Source organism: Rattus norvegicus, chromosome 5 (assembly GCF_036323735.1).
Source record: "Rattus norvegicus strain BN/NHsdMcwi chromosome 5, GRCr8, whole genome shotgun sequence".
In the NCBI taxonomy this organism is placed as follows: domain Eukaryota; kingdom Metazoa; phylum Chordata; class Mammalia; order Rodentia; family Muridae; genus Rattus; species Rattus norvegicus.
The window spans coordinates 71997530-72003529 of NC_086023.1; positions in this window are offsets into that span (position 1 = coordinate 71997530).

The window sequence follows — 6000 nt, forward strand, 5'->3', positions numbered from 1 at the left end:
GATACTTCACAAACGTTTTGGTCCCAGCACATTTTCTTTGGGTGACACTAGAGAGAAGGCCAAGATACCTTCTTGCAAACAAATCTGAATCTCCCTCAGTCCCTGAGACGAGCCAGGCCAAACGGACACTTTGAAGTTCGTAGAATGTTTGGCCTTAAACTGACGCTAGAAAATGAACCTTAAGGAAAGAGAATTCTTCCCTCGACATCTCCATCTCCTGGACTAAAACCACTGCCTAATATCAAATAGGCAATACTATTATCCAATCCTCACTAGATACTGCTCTTAACCCTGGGTTAATTACCTTAATGCTAGCTTATTTTAAAGATAATTAAAGGAAGACTTATGAAACTCTTCTCACTGGCCCAAATTCAGTCATTTTAAAACATGAAGATATAATTTTGATGTCTATCAAAATGAAAGCACTCTCAATTCACATCTCCTCATGGCCACACCAGGGGAGGGGAAGTATATCTGAGTCAAGCCCTTTAGAGTTTCTGTCCAAATCCTGAGTTCACCGTGGACAAGGAGCACCACTTAAAGCTTTTGTTAGTAAAGTTTTTCTGTGGCTCAAACATTGATTTGTTGAGCATCTGTTTACTCACAGAGCAATGCCTATTGACTGCAAGTCTTGCTTAGTGTCTTAACAAACCCACCCCACCCCACCCCAGCTCTCACTGCCACTTGCCAAAACTAACACACTGCTCCCCAGCTGTCAAAAATGTCATCCCATTTTCATCACAGTAATGTAATCGGGTGGGCACAAGAGTTTTTCAAACACATAAATCTATTTTTTTTTATTTCTATCTTTGAAAATTTTGTTCAGTTAGTATCTGTTGATTTTGGAGAAAATTCTAATTTCTTATTTTACCAAACAAGACTTTGATGATCTGACATTTTCTAGCTTTTACACTCCTTCTGATATTATCAGTAGTGTGATTATAGACTTAATTACTATACATATCTGATACTATTAAATTATCATGTGTATCCAATTCCTGTACATGTGCAGGAATACTTAAACGTGGCATATTTGAATAATCATTATCCTAGCTATTTCATACTTTAAGGCTTTTTACCTGATCTTCTGTAACTTAAACATGCTTTCATAGAAACCCCTAAGTTAACCTTACTATTACATTACCTTACATTATAACCTTACATTTTTTTTTCAAGATTTGATTTAATTATCATTTGTGTTGAGACAGTTCCCTTTTCACTTAAGCCTTGGTTCCCATCTCTACCTCCACTCTCCTATAATAAATACCCTGTGAACACATCTCCCTAATGACTCCTATTGTTGTCTGTAACAACTGGAATTACAATTAAATAAATGAATACATAAACAACATTAAGATGGCATTTTAAAAGCACAGCTACCTAATGTGCTAATGAAGGGTCGACGTCCTGTTAGCACATATGAGTACAGAGACAAGTTTCTTTCAGGATCCAGAACCTTCCTCCTATAGCCTGGTCCGTAGTGTGGCAAAAGCTCTAGAGTAGGAATTCTCTGGCTGTGGCTTACATCGGAATCGCCTAGCTCCTCTGTGGCTTACATCGGAATCGCCTAGCTCCTCTGTGGGTTACATCAGAATCGCCTAGCTCCTCCGTTAGGGTTACATCGGAATCGCCTAGCTCCGCCGTTAGGGTATCTGTCCTTAAGGATAAGGCCTTGTTTGGGTATTTGTGCTTTATCACATGATTCTAATACACACCAGACATGTGAAAAGCAGAAGTGTGGAGACGTACTTGAATATTTTCTATTTGTCTTGTAATATTTAGGACGCATTAGATAGACCCGAATACTGTACGTTTGCTAAGACATGCAGTACGGGATTGGCTTGATTCTATAAGAAAAAGTAGTTCCTTACACTTCTCTGCTTCCGTCTCAACTACCACAGGGGTCAAATATCTGAAACCACAACATTGCTTACTTGGCTAACCCAGCAGTGACGTCATTGGTAGATTATTGTAGCTCTTGGATAACGTGCTGGGTCTTGGTTATTCGCCTGTAGAGGCAATTGTTGGAGGTTTTCCAAGGCATTCTGGAAGTCACTCATGACTCTAAAATATCTAAGGAAAAGAACTTATAAATGCTGGAACTTGTCTCTAAAACATATAATATCTTGTATATCTTTTGAGCCTCTGAAAGGGTTTCATTATTTTGTAAACTACAAAATGATACAAAGAGATATATGATATGATATAAAAATTCCCTAAAGAATAGTGAATTCATAAAGGTTTAAAGCATCGATTACATTTCACTTTAAGTATTTCTGTAGCTTTAAAAGATGGATAAAAGACGCTTCAATGAGAAAGTTTATGCTCGAGCGTTGGTAGTAACTATTGGAACTTTATCACATTTATTGTTGTGTTTCAAGTACTGCAGAGTACTAGAAAACCTACTGTACAGAGTACTGGACATAAAAGCAGCCCTTGTGTCTAATTCAGAAACATGAATGCCTTTCCTTTACCACAGATGAAATGTACAGAGTAAAGTAAGAAGCTACTGATTCTTACTGTTAAAGGCACATTCGGATGAGAACCATGTTTAGCTGTGAATCTGTACAGTGTGTTTGTCAAGTTCCGATACTGACCTGACCCTAGGGAGCAGAGCAGTCTTACCAAGGCGATTCACTCACATTCTGTGTGTGAATTCTTTGGCATTTTAATCTCCTCACTGTTAATAAGAAAGGGAGAAATGCGTAACTTAATGTAGAAAGAATTAAAAGAGCATTCCTTCAAAAGATTTTCCGAGTTGTAAGTGGGAAAAGATGTCTATCTCCTGGAGATAATGACTCCTAATGCCCATTCTGCTCTCAAAGCTGCTGCTTCCCCAACTGGGGATACAGGAATCTCAAGACTTCACTCTAGTCCTAGACCAGGGAGCCTGCCCTTTCTATGGTACCAGGAAGATAAAAATTTTAGCAGGATTATCATTATGAAACTAGTATCATGCTAGGTAATTGTTAGGTAGATTAAGTCGGAATCGGTCATTTGGTTTCTCTCTGAAGTAGAAAATACTCAGACAACTGAGGTGACTTGTCTAAGTTATAAATGAGAAAAATCTAGAGGCCATGATTGTGTCGCAGTCTAAGTCCAGCTCCTATGTTCTTGGCCTGTTTGCTCTAAAGCAGCCCCACCAGAGTCCGATTGCTGACAACAGACCTTCTCCTCACCAGATAAGAGGCTGGCCTCTGTTGGTAGTAATTTCTTGTTTATAAATTATACTTCTAATTAGAATTAAGCATGCTACCCTTTTGAAAGTGGTGCTACTTAAAAAATATTTCTATCTCCAAACTCTTACATTTTTGCAAGAATTCCATTTCCCCAATAAAGGAAAAATGAGTACATTATCTTATCAGATGGCTACCAAACTCCTTTCGTAACTTATTTTTATATAAATGAGCCAGGAGAGCGATAGGAACTGCTGTAGAACCATCAGTACTGTGTGCCTGTTAAAGTACAGAGCCTGGCACAGAGAAGGCTCTCTGTAAGCTCCAGTGCATACCAACACATACAGAGCCTTGCTCTTCATACAGATTGGTCCAGAGTGGCCTCTGGCTTTCCAACCATAAGCATTGTCATGCTTGTGTTAGATCAGAACAACATAGACACTGAAATTTTCCAGGGGGATTCAGGGCAAAACAAAATTATTCTGTGTGTGGCAGAAAATTCAAGATTTGTCCTTTTGAAGAATCTCCTTCAAAGTTATTCTATCCTTTCTTCCCCTAAAGTTATTTCTAATGAAATTTGAAATGTACAGTTTTCTTAACAGCTATATGTTTTGTTGTCTAATTCTCAAATGAATAAAGACTAGAAAATGGTTACTGTGGGTTTTTTCTTTTTAGTTTATTTTTGTTTTGTTTTGTATGTCTGGGGCCATTTGCGGTAAGATCCCCATTCCATAGAATGTACATAATTCCTATTTTCATTTGAGGATGTGGAGGTCTTGAAAAAAATAATCACATGAGCTGAGTTGCTCTGCCTGAATTTCAGACCATTGATCAGACTGAGAAACAGTGCTGAGCTCTCAAATTAGAAGAACCTTCGTAGGCTAAGCACCTGAGGTCTCTAGAGTTTATTTTACAAAAAAAAAAAAAAAAGAGTGAAAGAAAGAAAGAAAAAAGAAAAAAAGAACTGTCATAGTTCGAAAACTTTAGTCTACATTCTCAGTGGACAGCCCAAATGCTTGAATTACCCTAGATGCCTAGAACAAATGAAACTTAAGACAGATGATCAAAATGTGAGTGCTTCACTCCTTCTTTAAAAGGGGAACAAGAATACCCTTGGCAGGGAAGAGAGAGGCAAAGATTAAAACAGACACAGAAGGAACACCCATTCAGAGCCTGCCCCACATGTGGCCCATACATATACAGCCATCCAATTAGACAAGATGGATGAAGCAAAGAAGTGCAGACCGACAGGAGCCGGATGTAGATCTCTCCTGAGAGACACAGCCAGAATACAGCAAATACAGAGGCGAATGCCAGCAGCAAACCACTGAACTGAGAACGGGACCCCCGTTGAAGGAATCAGAGAAAGAACTGGAAGAGCTTGAAGGAGCTCGAGACCCCTTATGAACAACAATGCCAAGCAACCAGAGCTTCCAGGGACTAAGCCACTACCTAAAGACTATACATGGACTGACCCTGGACTCTGACCTCATAGGTAGCAATGAATATCCTAGTAAGAGCACCAGTGGAAGGGGAAGCCCTGGGTCCTGCTAAGACTGAACCCCCAGTGAACATGATTGTTGGGGGGAGGGCGGCAATGGGGGGAGGATGGGGAGGGGAACACCCATCAAGGAGGGGAGGGGTAGGGATTAGGCGGATGTTTGCCCGGAAACCGGGAAAGGGAATAACACTCGAAATGTATATAAGAAATACTCAAGTTAATAAATAAAATAAAATAAAATAAAATAAAATTGTTTTAACAGGTAAAAAAAAAGAATTAACAAAAAGAAAATAAGTATTTATATAATATTTAATTGCAAAAGTTAAGTGAGAGAAAATAAATGGAAGCAGGGAGGAAAGCAGAAAGATTAGGAGGAAAGGAGAAACAGAAAAAGGGGCAAGGAGGGAGGGAAAGAGGGAAGGAAGGAAGTTTAAAAGTCGCTCCATCTTGGTCTCCCTTTAGCACACCCATTCCCACGGGACCTTTAATCAAAACCCTCCATTCTTTGAGTCACTCTGCATAATCACTCTGCCTCTAACCTTGGTACTCTCCCAGCCTCCTTCCCTCAAGCAGTCCCTGTCTCCTAACAGCTTCCCAAAATATGCTTAAATTAATTCAGCCAGTTAGTTTTAATGGGCTTGAAATTATTTTTCAAAATATTAAATGCTATCATGTTGGCAACAATTCACAAAAGAAAGGAATTTGATCTGCGAAACATCATGGTACACTCAATGGATGCCCAAGCTTATAATGGTCAATAAATTCCCACGCATGCGTCCATCTGGACAGTGAACTGTCAGCCAAGCGGGTCATTTACACATTATTTGTGAAATGGATGCTGAAAGAGTAATTTCAAGCATTTAAACCCAGCAATACCCTTTAAAACATAAAGTATGTGGGCACAGCTGAAGTACACTAATAACTTTCACTGTAGCCTTAGCCTACGTCAATGTTTGCAGATGGACCAGAGAAAATGGTTTTGCAAAGTTTTCCTTACCCATGCTGGCAGTTGGATGCAGAGGAATTTATTTGCATAGCATCCCTCTATGCAAAACCATATATCCATTCTCCAAATGTTCCCTTGAATTAAATAAGGCAGAAGTGTAGACTGAATAAATTAAAGAAAGTCATAGCATGCAAATTTCATAGAAGGAATTAATTAAAACCTGCACAGCCATTTGGCCTGAAAAAAAAGGGGGGGGGGGAGAAACTAATAAGTATATCCAGGAATGGGGGAAAATACTTTAGATGGTATTTATGGAAAATGGAGTGTTGAAAATGATAGGAAATATATCATTATGAGGGGGATTATAGGTGACTTGA